Source organism: Caretta caretta, chromosome 13 (genome assembly GCF_965140235.1).
Source record: "Caretta caretta isolate rCarCar2 chromosome 13, rCarCar1.hap1, whole genome shotgun sequence".
Classification (NCBI taxonomy): Eukaryota; Metazoa; Chordata; order Testudines; family Cheloniidae; genus Caretta; species Caretta caretta.
Window position 1 is genome coordinate 35,993,138 of NC_134218.1, and position 14,996 is coordinate 36,008,133.

Consider the following 14,996-nt stretch of genomic DNA (forward strand, 5'->3'; position numbering starts at 1 on the left):
CCTCCCCCCAGCTCTTCCCCGGAAGGGGGTAGGGGGGTAAAGGGCACCCCACAGGAAGGAATTCCCAAGTGCACCTTCCTGGGCCTCAAAGGGGTTCTGCACTTGGGTGGTGGCAGCACCTACCAATCCAAGGTCAGAGAAAAACTGTAACCGTGGGACTTTAATACAAGCCTGAAGTGGCCAGTATTAATATTTAGAATCCTTGTGGGCCCCCACCTTCTGCATTCAAAGTGCCAGAGTGGGGAATCAGCCTTGAAAGGGGCCCAGGACAGAAGACTTGGAGCCTCGAGCCCCGCAGACCTAACCACCGCAGCCCTGCCGGGCAGAAGCCCCTCCAGCTCCCCTGAAGCCCAGACCTCCCCAGCCCTGCTGGACCCTGGAGTTTTAATAGCATGTTGTGGTGACCTCAAAGAACAAGGTTGAGAATCCTTTTTTAGCGGACAACTGGCCAAGCTCCCTGCTATGCTAACAAAAGATCCCATGGCCCTTTTAATGTCCACAGTGAGCAGACAGGATCTCAAATTTTGTTAAGACCTTAAGCAAGAGACCCTCAAGCAAGAGACCCAAACAGCTTCAGACCAATAGCATTAATTTATCTGCAGTAGAAGGGGGAAGAGACGAACCAATCCTGGACACTGAGGATTTAAAATCTGATGTTTACATCACTAAGGCAACACCAGCCTGAAGGCCTCAAGACACACAGGCTAGTAGGTTAGCAAGGCCCAAAAGCCACAAGTCATTCCTACTACACTCCATGATCGTAGCTGAACGCTGGATCGGTCAACACAACTCGTAACAGACACTTGAATAAAGCTGAAAAACATCTGCTACAATCCAAAAGCCAGAGCTGAAGGTTTGACACACCTCAGCCTGCACTAATTGGGGGAAGGGAGATAGGTGATCTGGCAGGTGGGACCATGATCTAACAGGAATACTCTGGAGTCCTCTCTCCAGGTTGGAAATTACAGGTCTTGGTAAAGCCCTTAAAGAGAGGTAGGCAAATAAAACCCAGGAGTCCTGACTCTCAGTCCCCCTTCTCTACAACTAGACTGGACTCCCTTGCTCTAACCACTAGTTCACACTCCCCCAGAGTTGGGAATAAAACTCAGGGGTCCTGACTCCCAGCCCCCCCCCCCCCCCCCCCGTTCTAACCCACTACAGTTGACATAACAGCAAAACCATTGAACTCTAGGGCGAGTTTAGTTCCCTAGGCAAGGGATTTCCCTTCCTCTGTAAGAAGCCAATCTCATACCAGCTCATTGCTCCCCATATCTGGAATATGGCATTGGTCCAAAGCAATTGTTTCCTTCCAGCTCATCAATTCCATTTTCAGCCTAAAATGAAGGGATACAAACAGTGGTTTAGGATACACAGACCAAAACCTGGCAAAACAGAATCCAACATCACCACAGCTATGTTAGAAAAGAGGTTTTTAAAGATTACAATAGAGACTGGAGTGTAAAAGCCACTACAAGGTGTGACAAAGCGGGACTGTTCTTAATGTTTCCTCTGAATATTGTGGGGGTGCCTCAGTTTCCCCTATGCAGTTCTTAAGTATCTAGGTGATGGGATAAGGGTGTATGATCATTGCAGAGCCCTAGAGGGCAGGTGTGTGTAGGGGTCTGGACACAGAGAATAGCCAACACCCTGTTTCCTGGCAACTGATGGCCTGGCCCTTCCCTCCTGCAAGGTGAGAGCTAAAGGGTTGGACAACAAAGGAATCAGGTGACCTCCTGTCCCAGGAAAGGGACAAAGCCCAGAGGAGGAGGGGCGGGAGAGAGTTTCAGTTTGGGGCTGGCTGGGGACATGGAGTGAAGTGCAGACTTGGTTGTCTGCCTCACTGCCCCCCAAAATGGACCCAGCTGAGGGGTCCTGTTCTCTGCACCTACAAGCTCTGTTTTAGAACATGTTCCTGTCGTCTAATAAACCTTCTGTTTTACTGGCTGGCTGAGAGTCACATCTGACTGCGAAGTTGGGGTGCAGGACCCTCTGGCTTCCCCAGGAGCCCGCCTGGACGGACTCACTGTGGGAAGCGCACTGAGGGGCGGAGGATGCTGAATGCTCCAAGGTCAGACCCAGGAACGTGGAAGCTGTGTGTCCTGAAGACAGTCTGCTCAGAGAGAAGAGACTTCCCCAGAGTCCTGACTGGCTTTGTAGGGAACAGTTCCAGAGCATCGCACGGGGACTCCATGACACAAGGACGTTCCCGCCTACAGGGGTAAGTAGCAACTTACCAATAATGCAGAAGCTACACTCACTAAAATTAATACAGTAACAAGGGTTTGGCCTTCTCTAGCTCCTTTCTTCCGAACGTCTTCAACACTGAGGCTTTCAGAGGAGCCTACGGGAGTTAGGTACCTTACCCCCTCTTAGGCTGCTCCAACAATCCCAGTCCGACTGCTTTACAAACATTAATTCTCATCCGCCCTGCGAAGTCAATATCATCTTCATTGTATAGATGGGGAAACTGAGGCACAGAGTGGCAAATGACTTGCCCCAGATCACCAGCAAGTGGCAGAGCCATGAATATAACCAAATGAAGGTCAGTCTTACATGGCGCCACCTCACAATCTCTTCCTGGTGATGTAGGGCACTGCTATTCTCCAAATTTTACAGCTAAAGAATTGAGGCATTGGGCCAGTTTTTAAAATGTCTGTGGGCACCTAAAGACACAGAATGAAATCAGTAGGTGTTAGGAACCTACATGTTTCTGAACATTCCACTACATATCTATCTGTATCTTTAGTGCCCAAGTACCTGTAAAAATCTGGCACAGAGAGACTAAGACTGGCACATGGTCACACAAGAAATTTGTGGTGGAGCCAGAAATTAAGCCCATGTCTCTCAAGTCTGCTGAGTCCTCCTTCCTCTCAGCCTCTTCCGCATTTACACTTCTAGTCTCAGCTCTTCCTGACTGACTTTATGGCTTTTAAAACCAGAGTGAACAAAGGGACAGAAAGCAGACTATAGGGAACAATCCTACATTGACCCCAAGAAAACAGGCCTGTTAGGCCACCCATCCTATGTAGCTCCAATCTTCTGTGTTAGAACAATCCTTAATTGAACCCATTGCTGCCCTGAATCAGCCTCCAGACTTTATCCCACTGCCTCATTTGCAGATCCAACCCCCCAGAGCAAGGCACAGAATCTTTCTGGGAAAGCCTGGCTGCTTGCAGCCTATGGTGTTTGCATTCTGTATCTGACATCCTTTGAGGCTTCATAGATCCTGGGCTCAAGGAGTATCTTTCTGACCTGTATAAAAGTGATTGGCTTCCTTTACCTTGGTAGATGCAAAGAGTCTTAAGATGCTACAGATCAGGTAAAGGTTGCTGACAGGGATGGCTCAAAGGCTATGAAGTACCCAACCACCTGTAGCTAATAAGGGGTCAAAACAGATGCAGAAACAACAATATTTAATAATTTTCTCTTTTTCTAGTAACTCCCATTCCAGATTGGAGTGTTTTTTATAATCATAATCATTAATGAATCATGCTTCCTTATGAAGTACTATTCACATTGTACAGTTGGGGAAACTGAGGTACAGAGAGGCACAGGCAAAGTGGCTTGCTCAAGGTCACCCCTGGGTCATCTTCAGAGCCAGTAATAGGAGTCCTGACTCCCAGCTCACCTACCATAAGGCCCCTCTACCCTCCCAGTGCTGGGGTAGAACCCAGGAGTCTGACTCCCAGCCCATCCATCATGAAACCCATTTTTAAAATGGGGTCTGGAGAGCACCCGAGCTTCAGCAAAGGCACTATACAAGCAGACAGGCGTTTTACCACGAGAGCCACATTGGGCTCAAGATAGCCTCTGAATTGCACGGTGTGTTTCAAAGCCAGCAGAGCCCACTCAACTTTCTTCTCTTGTAACTAAACTTCCATATACTTCCTTCAGTGGAGTTTCACCGGCAAATTATAAAGTGGGGAGAAAAGCCAGAGCAAAATTGAGGCCTGGAGCGACGTTCAACTCCCACCCTTTCCCCCAACACATCCACCACACACGGAGTGGTCAGCTTCACCATTACCACCAGCAGCAGCATTTCTGAACCCCAAGTCAAACCCGCTCCCAGCTCATTCCGCACCCCGAAAGAGGCTGCTAGTCCTAGAACACACAGCGGAAGGCACCTTCCGAACCCTGCCCCCGCCGCAGCAAGGACGTCCTTTGTTCAGCCTTCACCGGCTCCCCCACCATGTGCTTTTTCCTCTTAAAGGGACACACACTTGTACATAAAACTCTTGCTGTTTATTATGGTTTGGTTATAGCAGGAGGAGCGGGTCTCAGGACTTTGCTCTCCCTCCCGGAGCTGGGAGTAGAGTCTACTGGATTAAAGGGCAAAACTAAGCGTCAGAACTCCTGGGGTCGCTTCCGAGCTCTGCAGCACACTCCCTGCCTGCCCTGAAACAAGTCACCAAATCATGCGGGGGGGGAGAGAGAGAGAGAGATAACCAACTCTTTCCACCGCATGCGTGCCTTCGTGCAGGCCTGAAGAGGACACTGCAGACAGACACATAGTATAGTAATTTATTAAAACGCAGGGACAAATCATGTCATCTGTTTCGCCCAGATACTGCGAATTCAGTGGGAATTTCAGGGGTGTCGCTGAAGATCACACAGCACAATCTCACAGTTTAACAGACCACTTTCCCAATAACCTCCTGCCTTTGGCCCCACTTAACGGGGTGACCTACACATTCTGAATTCACCAGTCCCAGTGCCAAATTCCATCCACGGGAACACTGCTCTCCCCACATAAAGTCTTAAGGACACGTATTCTAATCTTAACACATGGGTGGATGGCAAAAATTAAACCCAGAATGGCAAAGGATTCAAACCGAATTAGAGATCTTGCAACTTACCAACCACACTGGCCTAGGACTCGGAGTATAGAAACAAGGATACAGGAAGTATAGTGATGATGAAAGAGAGACAGATAAGAGGAAGTGGTAGGTGGGACAGGGAAGAGAGCGGCTTTGCAATTGGCTGAGAACATAAAGCAGTCAGTGTTATTTCTCTGAATGAGGTGAATGAGATGCAGAAACTTTAACCCATGGCTTCAAAGCATGTGTCTAAAGATTTTTACAGAGCTGGTTTTAGGAAAATTCGTGTGACAGAAATCCATGGTTTTCTGTGAAATCTCAAAGATTTTTCAGTCTGTTATAAGAATGCAATCTTGGGCCAAAATTTGAAAAACTAGCCTGGAGTTTTTGGAGGCACTGTCCAGAAATCCTTATGTGGGGAGTAGATTGGGCTGATATTCAAAAGTACAGAGCAACCCTGCTCAACATTTCTGAAAGTCACTTATTTAGGAGACTAAATCAGAGTTTAGGAATCTGAATTTAGGGTCCTAGTTTTGAAAAATGTAGCCCTGGAATTTTGGGATCATTTTGATCTCCAAACCCCTTACAAAAAATGTAATATCAATAAACATATTTCACATTTATATAGCACTTTGGATTTTCCTCATTCTGAAGTCCCAGGACTGGAAAATACAGAAAGGTACTGGCAGTAGAGAGCCAAATTTCTAAAGGTTGTTTAGGCACCTAAAGATGCTGAAAAGTATCTAAAGTATTTCAAAAGTACCTAGGCACCCTAACTTCCGTAGGAGTTAGGCACCTAATTCATTTAAATGCCTTTGACAATCCTAATATATATCCAGATTCAGAGTCAAAGGCTGTAGGAGGCATCTGCAATGCGGGACTTCAATAACATTTGTGAGTAAAATAAATGTGGGAAATCTTGGCAAAATCTGCAAAGGAAAATAATAAAATCCCTTGTGTACCATGCTTCCTACCAGACTGTGCTCTCACTTACAGTGACATAACCCCATTAACTTCAGTGGAGTTGCTTGCTCCAGGTTTAAACTGGTGTATTTCACAGCAGAATTTTCCTTTCCGTGTGTAGTCCAAAGGTCGCCATTTTACAGGTGGAGAAACAGGCTCAGAAAGAGGTGAAGGCGCAGATCCCCAAAGGTATAGAGGCATATAACTCGCACTGGGAATTAAGCACCTAAGAGTTTGGCTACACTTGTGAATTAGAGTGCATTAAAGCATCCCCGGGCACACTAACTCATGAAGTGTCCACACTGGCAAGGCACATACAGCGCTTGGACTCTGCGGCTGGAGCGCTTCTGGTAATCCACCTCGATGAGAGGCATTACACTTGCTGTGTCCCGGCTGGAGGGCCACGGTGCCAGTGTGGACACCCTGGTCTGTTATTGCGCTCTGATCGGCCTCCAGAAGTATCCCACAATGCCTGTTCTAGCCACTCTGGTCATCACTTTGAACTCTACTGCCCTGCCCTCAGGTGACCAACCATCAGACCCACCCTTTAAATTCTCTAGGAATTTTGAAAATCCCTTTCCTGTTTGCTCAGCAAGGCGTGGAGTGCTCTTAGCAAATCTTTCCAGGTGACCATGCCTCCACGCACCAGGTGATCCCCAGTATGGAGAAATGGAGAGGTGCTGGACTTCATCAGTGTTTGTGGGGAGGAAGCTGTCCAGTCCCAGCTGTGCTCCAACCGTAGGAATTACGATACCTTCGGGCAGATATCAAGGGACATGATGGAAAGGGGCCATGACCAAGACGCACAGCAGTGCAGGGTTAAAGTGAAGGAGCTGTGGAATGCCACTCCAGTGCTGCCCCCGGGACCTACCATTTCTACAAAGAGCTGGACGCAATACTTGGGGGTGACCCTACCTCCACTCTGAGGACCACCATGGATACTTCAGAGCCCAGTTTAACAAGGCAGGAGGAGGAGGAGGAGGAAAGGGGAGTGCGGGTGCTGAGGAGGAGGGAGACACCCCTAGATGCATGCAGCCAGGAGCTGTTCTCAAGCCAGGAAGAAGGTAGCCAATCGCAGTGGCCAGTGCTTGGGGAAGGACAAACACCAAAGGAGGTGCTTGGTAAGCGGCTTTTATTTTGGGACGAATGTTTTTCTGTGCGGGTTCTTGGGGCGAGGAGGGCTAGGGCTGCAAGCATGCCTAGATGCGGAATAGGGTGTTGATATGCTCTCTCGCATCGCGGTAATATACCTCAGTGATCTCTTCAAAGGTCTCATGCAGAAGCTGGGCAATGCACTTGCGCAGGTTCCTTGGGAGAGCTACTGTATTTCTTGTCCCAGTAAGGCTAACATGTCCATGCCACTGCACCATGAGGAGCGGGGGGGACCATTGCTGCACAGAGGCAAACTGCATATGGACCAGGGGAGAAGCCACATTATAGTAGAAGACCCTCCCTTGCTTCCCAGGTCACCCTCATCAGCGAGATATCTTCCAGGATGAACTCCTGTGGAAAATGTGGGGACAGTGTTCAGTATAGGGACCTCTTGCAGCTGTTAGCTCTCCCCAAGGCACAGAAACCCAGAGGACGGTATGGCCGTGAAACAATCCGTCCCCCTTGTCTCTGTGCTTACTCACCATTTTGGGGCTCCTGTGGGTTATATGCGCTCATTTAGGGATGGGCAAATTCTGCTATTGTATAGCCTCTGCTTGTCTTTAAGTATGGGCGAATCATTGCTCTGTCTGATATGAACAATGCTGCCTCTGTTAAGTGTTGCATTTTGCCTTTACAGGTGCAACCTTGAGATGTCAGCAGTCCGTGTTATCACTGGCTGAAAGACTCCAAAGAATTAGGAAGAGGCCATGTAGAAGCAAAGACAACATGCTGCATGAAGTAATGCAGCAGTCCCATAATGAAAATCAAAAAGCGCAGGAGTGGCGGGAGAGTGAAAGGAGGGTCTGCCGGCAGAATGTGGATCGCTGGCACCAAAGCATGGAGCGGCTGCTAAGCATTATGGAGCACCAAGAGGACCCGATACAGGCGCTCGTAGCCACGCAGGTGGAGCACTACCGTGCCCACCCCCCCCCCCCCACTGCAGCCCTTGTCCCAAAACTCTTTCCCTTGTGCCCCCATGTCACCTCCAACCCACTTTCCCCACATCCGAGTTCTTATCGACACCAGCTGCCTCCAACACCTGTAGCTTCACCACCCAGCCCTGAAAACTACGACCCTTACCCACTGCACTCAACCCCCAACACCATGCATTTTAGCCATCCTGAAGTGCAGCACTCATTGCACAGCACTCCAGACAGGAAGGCAGAGTATGATAACAGGACATACACAAATCTGTGATTGAACCATTCACCACCCCACCTCTTTGCCCTTTCTGTTTCCCAAGCAGTTGTGTTTCTTTTCAATAAATGAATTTTCTTTTCAATAAATGGATTTTCTGGCTTTGAAAACATTCTTTATTATTGCATTAAGTAAAAGATACCTTAGCCCAGGAAAGCAACAGGCACTGCAAGTCAGTGTAGCAAACACAGATTCCTACTAACACTGGAACCACCACCTTTCACTCCCGTGCAGGGCACCAAACATTACTGGTGACTTTCAGCCTCAAACGGCTCCCTCAAGGCATCCCCAATCCTTGCAGTCCCGCACTGAGCTCCTCTAATAGCCCTTCTCTCTGGCTGTTCACATTCAGCTTCCAGGTGTTGAACCTCCAAGTTCCATGCCTGAGTGAATCTTTCACCCTTCCCTTCACAAATGTTATGGAGGGTACAGCACACGGATATGATCACAGGGATGTTGTCATCGGCCAGGTCCAGCTTCCCATACAGACAGTGCCAGCAGCCATTTAAATGGCCAAAAGCACAGTCCACAGTCATTCTGCACTGACTCAGCCTGCTGTTGAACCGCTCCTTGCTGCTGTCAAGGCTCCCCGTGTAGGGTTTCATGAGCCATGGCATTAAAGGGTAAGTGGGGTCTCCAAGGATCACAATGGGCAACTTCCCATACGGTGATCTTCTGGTCTGGGAAGAAAGTCCTGGCTTGCAGCTTCCTGAACAGGCCAGTGTTCCGAAAGATGCGTGCATCATGCACCTTTCCGGGCCAGCCTGCATTAATGTCAATGAAATGTCCACAGTGATCCACAAGTGCCTGGAGAACCATAGAGAAATACCCCTTCTGATTAACGTACTCGGAGGCTAGGTGGGCTGGTGTCAGAATTGGAATATGCGTCCTATCTATCGCCCCTCCGCAGTTAGGGAAACCCATTTGTGCAAAGCCAGCCACAATGTCATGCACGTTACCCAGAGTCACGGTTCTTCTGAGCAGGATGCGATTAATGGCCCTGCAAACTTGCATCAACATGATTCCAACGGTCAACTTTCCCACTCCAAACTGGCTTCCAGATTACAATAGCCACCCACTTCTCCACCGGCAGGGCAGCTCTCAATCTCGTGTACTTGCGCCGCAGGGTGGGGGCGAGGTCATCACACAGTCCCATGAAAATGGCTTTTCTCAACCGAAAGTTCTGCAGCCACTGCTCGTCACCCCAGACTTGCATGATGATGTGATCCCACCACTCAGTGCGTGTTTCCTGAGCCCAAAAGCGGTGTTCCATGGCAGTGAGCATGTCCATAAATGCCACAAGCAATCTCGTGTCATATGCGTTAAGCGAGTCGACATCGTCGGACTCCTTACTGTCAGTTTGTAGCTTAAGGAGTAACTTGACTGCCAAATGTGATGTTGTCAGGGTTCCCTCCCCACTCTGAACTCTAAGGTACAGATGTGGGGACCCGCATGAAAGACCCCCTAAGCTTATTCTTACCAGCTTAGGTTAAAAACTTTCCCAAGGCACAAATTCCGTCTTGTCTTTGAACAGTATGCTGCTGCTGCCACCACCAAGTGATTTAGACAAAGAACAGGGAAAGGACCACTTGGAGTCCTATTCCCCGCAAATATTCCCCCAAGCCTACACCCCCTTTCCTGGGGAAGACTTGATAATAATATCCTCACCAACTGGTACAGGTGAACACAGACCCTTGGATCTTAAGAACAATGAAAAATCAATCAGGTTCTTAAAAGAAGAATTTCATTTAAAGAAAAGGTGAAAGAATCACCTCTGTAAGATCAGAATGGAAGATAATCTTACAGGCAGTCAGATTCCAAACAAAGAATCCCTGTAGGCAAAACCTTAAGTTACAGAAAGACACAAAAACAGGAATACACATTCCCTCCAGCACATCGAATTTCACAAGCCAAAACAAAGAAAACCTAATGCATTTTCTAGCTAGATTACTTACTAACTTTACAGGAGTTGGAGGGCTTGTATCCTTGATCTGTTCCCGGCAAAGGTATCACACAGACAGACAAAAGCCTTTCCCCACACTCCAGATTTGAAAGTATCTTGTCCCCTCATTGGTCATTTTGGGTCAGGTGCCAGCCAGGCTACCTGAGCTTCTTAACCCTTTACAGGTAAAAGGACTTTGCCTCTGGCCAGGAGGGATTTTATAGCACTATGTACAGAAAGGTGGTTACCCTTCCCTTTATATTTATGACAGATGTGCTGGCGAGACTCATCAGCATATTCCTTAGCACTTTGGGTTCCATTCCCACAGACCAAAAGGGAATACAGAGTGCACAGTACAAAAAAGGTTGAAAGATGGTGCCAAATGTGGACGGAAGCAGGGAGATTTCTGGGATGCGAAGTGATGCATCTCGGGGCATTGGGACAGGACCCAGAATGCCCTGCAGCCCTCCACCCCCTTCCCACAAGCCACAGCACCAGAATGGGAAGAGGTGCTCTGTGGGATAGCTGCCCATAATGCACCACTCACAATGCTGCTGCAAGTGCTGCAAATGTGGCCACGCCAGTGCACTTGCAGCTGACAGTGTGAACACACTGCAGAGCTTTCCCTACTGTGCTCTCCAAGGGCTGGTTTAATTCACAGAGCTCTACATCTGCAAGTGTAGCCATGCCCTAAATATCTATGAGATCTGGGCCCAAGTGACTTGTCTGAGTCACTGGCCCAGCTGAGAATAGAACCCAGGTGTCCTGATTCATTCTTCTCCCAAAATTGGGAATAAAACCTAGGAGTCTGGATTTTCAACCTCCCTTTCATCCTCAGCAGTAAAGCCAGATGCAAAGAATTTATTTAGCTTCTCTGCAGTGGCCTAGTCTTCCTTGACTGCTCCTTTAGCACCTTGATTGTCTAGTGACTCCACTGATTGTTTGGCAGGCTTCAGATGTACTTAAACACAAGATCCTGCTTCAGATGTACTTAAACTTGAACAAATGTACTTGAAGATCCTGCTTCAGATGTACTTAAACATTTTTTTGCTGTTGTTTTTTGAGACTTTGGCTAGTGTGGTAAACCCAGGACAAACAGCTACAAAAAGGGGGTAGTAATTAGTCCCAGGGGTTTAAAAGGCCCCTCCCTATCCACTGAGGAGAGAGAACCAGGGGGCAATAAGGTTCAGCTGGAAAAGGGGTTGCTAGGGAATCAATTAGGTTCAGCTGACTCCAACTACTTGGGACCTTTTTAAACCCTCCCCTGGGTGGTAGGAGGGGGAGAGTGAAGGAGTAGGGAAACTGTTAGTAGGCTGTTTGCAGCCAGAAACCAAACCTTCCCAGTAGGGAGGCTACATTTGCTCCCCAGGAGGGAAGGAAAATAAGCACAAGGGGCTAACTGAGGAGAGGAGTAGCAGGACCCTGTGCCACCTATAAGGATTTGCTTTGCCCCAAACCTGAGTCTCCAAGGCTAAAAAGGACTGAGGCAAACAAGGTATTTTGCCACACAAGTTGCTCTTCAAATTCTTTTTTGACCTGCCTAATTAAACTTTTACCCTTGACCTGCCGGTGTTTGTTTCTTTCTATTTTCCTCAATAAGATTTAACTTCCAATTTTTAAAAGATGCCTTAATGCCTCTAACTGCCTCTTTAATTTTGTTGAACCATGGTGGCACTTTAATGGTCCTCTTACTATGTTTTTTTTTAACTTGGGGTATACATTTAAATTGAACCTCTACTATGATGTTTTTAAAAGTTTCCATGCAGCTTGTAGGCATTTCATTTTTGTGACTATACCTTTTAATTTCCATTTAACTAGCTTTCTCATTTTTTTTTGTAGTTTTCCCTTTCTGAAATTAAATGCTACTGTGGTGGGTTTCTTTGGTGTTGTTCCCCCTTTTTCCCCCCCATACCCCCCCCAGCCAAGGATGTTAACATTTAATTATATCATGGTTGCTATTACTGAGTGTTTCAGCTATATTCACCTTCTGGACCACATCTTTTGCTTCACTTTGGACTAAATCAAGGGTGGCCTCCCCACTTGTGGGCTCCAGGACTAGCTACTCCAAGAAGCAGTTATTTATGGTGTCTAGAAACTTTATCTCAGCATCATGACCTGAGGTGACATGTACCCAGTCAATAGGGGGATACAGTGGAACCTCAGAGTTATGAACATCAGAGATACGAACTGACCAGGCTGATGGGAGATGGAGGCAGGGGGTGGGACAAGGGTGTTCAATTTTGTGGGAATAGAAAGTTGGCAATCCTAGCCCTGGAGCATCATGGTAGATATAGTGTCTCCCCTGTCTCCATCTTCCATTAGCTGCTGCCAGTCTGGCCCCACCATCTCATTTCTAGGACAAGGGGTCGGTGGTGCGAGGCCAGAAGCAGAAGCTGCTGTGATGCTGGGAAAGGGTCCGTGCTGCTTCGGGAGGTGCCAACCTTGCTTGGAAGGGCCCTCTCCCTATGGGAGATGTTGTCTCCCTGCCCCGCCCTGTGGGCCTCTCTGCACCAGCCCCAGTGCACCGCGGGAGTGTAGGCTCCAGCTTGCTGCACTGCAGCAGGGACCCCACAGCCCTGCCCCTCCTCCCTCCCCTTCCCCCCAATAGCTGCCAAGTGCCCCTCGTCTCAAAGCCTCCAGCCCTGGCCAGCTCTTCCATTCTCCACTAGCTTCTCATCCCCCTGTTATGGAAGTGGGGCAACCTCCACCCACTGTTCCTGGTGGAAATCCATTAGAGAGATTATTGGGTGATGTCAATTTCAGTCACTATCCCGTTCGGACTCTAATGGAGCGCGCACTGGGGCAATAAAACTTCTGGTCACTGTTTCTGGATGGATTCTAATACCGCGCTCACCAGGGCAATATAACTTCCGGTCATTGTGCCCCCATAGGACCCTATTATGGTGGCATGGGGTCAAATTAACTTCCGCTCCCTGTTCCCCATCAGGCATCTCCCACTGCAAGCCTGGGGGCAGCCAGGAAAGGGAGATGCCCACACTGCCACTGGCAGGTGCTGCTCTGCCAGGAGAGAGGGTTTGGTGGTCTTGAGGGATTGGCATAATCTGGGCAGGGCCTGAGGGTTGCCCTAGACCCCACAGCTGCTGCCCAGCCCCACCAGGGAGCAATCCGGGGGCCCATCCAGCTGTAATGCCTCTGCTGCCTGTTCCCCAGGGGCTAGGGCACATCCTGGCCTGGGAACACCCAGCGCCTGTGGGTAGCACTGCTCAAGTGCACCAGGATTTGCACCAGCCCAGCAAATCATGTAAAGGCCACAGTTCTGCCCTTAGACACCGGACACAGGAGTTATTGGGGGGAGGGGGTGTGCAATACAGGGGCTGTGTGTGTGCAGAGCAATGCAGGAGCTCTGTGTGTGTGTGTGCAGAAAAATGCAGGGGCTGTGTGTGTGTGGGTGGGTGTTCTGTCCTCAGACACCAGAGTCCTTGGGAATCCCTGACAACAAAGTCTGCAGCATAAACAAGTATCGAGGCGCTGTTAATTAGCAGTTGAGGCTCCTGTCAGGGTTCCCTCCCCACTCTAGGGTACAGATGTGGGGACCCGCACGAAAGACCCCCTAAATTTATATTCCCCCAGCTTAGGTTAAAAACTTCCCCAAGGCACAAATTCCTTGTCCTTGGATGGTATTGCTGCCACCACCAAATGATTTAGACAAACATTCAGGGAGGAGCCATTTGGAGCCCTATCTCCCCCCCCCCCCCCCAAGCCCCTTACCCCCTTTTCTGGGGAGGCTTGAGAATAATATACCAACCAAATAGGTTAACAAGGTGAGCACAGACCAGACCCTTGGGTTTTTAGGACACTAAAAACCCATCAGGTTCTTAAAAGAAGAATTTTATTATATTAAAAAAAAAAAAAAAGTAAAAGAAGCACCTCAGGACGGAAGGTAATTTTACAGAGTAATAAAAAGACTTAAAACACAAAGGATTCCCCTCTAGGCTTAACTTTAAAGTGACAAAACAAGAATAAAACTCCCTCTTAGCATAGGTAAAATTCACAAGCTAAAACAAAAGATAATCTAACGTATTTCCTTGCTATTACTTACAATTTCTGGAATTTTAGAGGTATCATTTTAGTAGGATCTGGATTACCTGCTTGGACTCTCTCTGTCTCAAGAAGGAACACACACAAAAGAGCACAAAACAACCCCCCCCCCCCCTTCCAGATTTGAAAGTATCTTCTTTCCCCATTGGTCCTTCTGGTCAGATGCCAACTAGGTTAATTGAACTGATTAACTGCTTCCAGGTAAGTGATTCTGTACCTCTGGCCAAGAGGGATTTTATATTACTGCATACATAAAGGTTGTTACCCTCCCCCTTATATTTATGACAGCTCCTAATTGCACCAAGACAAGCAGTCCTCAAAGGCATGGTGGGGAATTGGGGTCAAGTGTTGGCATCAGCATGGCTCGCTGAGTTCCTCTGCGGGGCTTTTCCTTCACAGGTTCAAAGGCAGGAGTGTGTTGTCATCCCTGGATTAGAAACTGGGAAACCGAGAACTCTTTCTAATAGCCTTCAGAGTGGTAGCTGTGTTAATCTGTATCAGCAAAAACAAGGAGTCCTTGTGGCAGTTTAGAGACTAACAAATTTATTTGAGCATAAGCTTCTAGCTCACGAAAGCTTATGCCCAAATACATTTGTTAGTGTGCCACAAGGACTCCTCATTTTTTCTAACAGCCGTTTACTAGCAGGTGGTGTGTGTGATGGAGGCTGTGACATTTTACTCCAGATTCTTTGTGAAAATATGCTTATGATATGAATGACATAACTGAGATATACTTTATGCAAGCTGGCTCATGTGAGGTATCATTGGAAAGGTTATGATTTACTGAATGTGATTATCCAATACGTATGCCTGTATCATTTCTGTATCCAAAGTTTAGGAATATAAACTATTTATCTGTATTTCAA

The 14,996-nt window shown here is 48.0% G+C and overlaps 1 protein-coding gene across 6 annotated transcripts in view; it reads right to left on the reverse strand.

The window, feature by feature from the left end:
* The window catches only part of CCNB1IP1 (cyclin B1 interacting protein 1), a 43,537-nt gene that overhangs the window by 4,241 nt on the left and 24,300 nt on the right, over positions 1 to 14,996 (reverse strand). For 4 of the 6 annotated variants that reach the window (XR_012664756.1, XR_007354418.2, XR_012664755.1 and 1 more), the window contains one exon: positions 1,253 to 1,334. The gene's annotated coding sequence lies outside the window, so the exon portion shown is untranslated. Of the gene's footprint in view, positions 1 to 1,252; positions 1,335 to 4,081; positions 4,106 to 4,856; positions 4,958 to 14,996 lie in introns of those variants that run through there. The other 2 variants (XR_012664758.1, XR_012664759.1) reach the window with 2 other exon arrangements.